The sequence below is a fragment of the Amblyomma maculatum genome, chromosome 2 (genome assembly GCF_055883805.1).
Source record: "Amblyomma maculatum isolate TAMU_Amacu chromosome 2, ASM5588380v1, whole genome shotgun sequence".
Classification (NCBI taxonomy): domain Eukaryota; kingdom Metazoa; phylum Arthropoda; class Arachnida; order Ixodida; family Ixodidae; genus Amblyomma; species Amblyomma maculatum.
The window spans coordinates 206,879,535-206,881,432 of record NC_139345.1 but is presented as its reverse complement, the minus strand read 5'-3'; positions in this window follow the sequence as shown (position 1 = coordinate 206,881,432).

Here is a 1,898-nt window from a genome sequence, read left to right as displayed (position 1 = left end):
TGCTTGAAGTGCGCATCCAGAAGCCAAATGAGAGCGTGGCTATGTTTGCGGAAGACATGGCTCGCCTTTTTCGCCGTGCCGACCCTGATATGAGTGAACCAAAGAAGCTACGGCATCTCATGCATGGCGTCAAAGAACAGGTGTTTGCCGGCTTGGTCCGCAACCCCCCTAAAACCGTGAGTGAGTTCGTTAAGGACGCTACGGCTATCGAACGAGCCCTCCAAGACCGGTGCCGCCAGTACAACCGACCGGTCAACTGTGCCCCGACGACTGCGGCGGCGCTGACTGCAACAGATACGACCACTCTTCGAGACATCATTAGAGGCATTGTCCTTGAGGAGCTGCAGCGAATTACGACTACGAAGGCTCAGTCGTCAGGGGCCCTCATGGAAACAGTGAGGAATGAAATTCGATACGCCCTATCACCGTCTACACCATGCAACGCGTCTCATCCAGTCGACAACGCGGCACCCCTTTCCGAACCATACCACGCTCCAAAACCGATCAGCTGCACGGCCAACATTCCTGCAGCTTACCTCGAGCCGCAGCCCGAGAGCTATGCTGCGGTCCTTCGTCGCCCACCTCCAGACCACGCCCCACCGAGCTCACCGAACCGTCAGGAGATTCGGTTCCTCCAGGGGCCTCAGTGGGCGCCTCCCAGGCGCTCTCAACTGCGCCGAACTGACAGGTGGCGCAGTTATGACAGCCGACCACTTTGTTTCTACTGTGGACAACCTGGCCATGTGTATCGGTACTGCCGCCACCGCGAAGAGGGGCAGTCCTTTCCGCTTGCTTCTGCTCGCCGCCGCTTCGACACTGATTCTGCCCAAATCGACGACGACCCTCCGGTCAGCAGGGAAACCGAATCCCCGGGCTTCCGCCGCCGCTCCTCCCCATCGCCACAGCGTTATTCGCCGACGCGTCGCAACACTACTGGCGTTAGCGGACGGCGGTCTCCTAGCCCTCACCGGGGAAACTAAGAGCTGCAACCTCGCGAGGGGAGGTTGCAACCAGTCTAAAAGTGTCGAAACCCTCACCACCGCCGCAATTGCCGACAACCCGGGCTTCTGACGCCGCCGCTAACATTGACATTTCCGCACTACCGCCGAAAATGCCGTACCAGATGATCAGCCATGACGACGAAGCTGACAGCGCCGACCTTGCCGCGCTTCCGCCGCAAATGCCGAAAGGGACGATCAACCCAGATAATTTTGTTAGCGCTGACCTCGCCGTTTCCATTGATGGGCTGGCGGTACATGCTCTGGTGGATACCGGGGCAGATTTTTCAATTATTAGCCAGAAACTGGCCGACACCCTGCGCAAAGTAAAAACTGAATGGACTGGGCCAGTAATAAGAAGTGCTGGGGGTCAGCTACTGGCACCGACAGGGAAATGCACTGCCCGGATAGGAATAGGAAACGCGGTGTTTGTTGGCAGCTTCGTTATTCTCCCTGACTGCTGCAAAGACCTCATCTTGGGCATGGACTTTCTGCGTCTTCATGGGGCTGTAATCAGCATCCGTGACAGCATCGTTGCCTTCACCAATAACCATGAAGACCTTGGTTATGCGCAAGTACCACTATTGCCCTTACGCGTCGCCAATGAGACGGTGACATTACCTCCGAGATCATGTTCTCTTGTTGAAGTGAAATGCGACGTGGCGCATACAGGCGATGGCGTCGCCGAACGGGCAGTTACCCTGGTACTCAGCCGAGGTGTTTCTATAGCTCGAGGGCTGGTCAACTTGACCAATGGGCATACCGAACTGCTGCTGACAAACTTCAGCGACGAGCGTCAGCAAATTCCGAAAGGCACAACTGTGGCCTTTTTCGACAGCCTCCCAAATGCGCAGCACTGTTGCTTACTGCAACAGAGAGGGTCAGTGTGCAAGACACCCG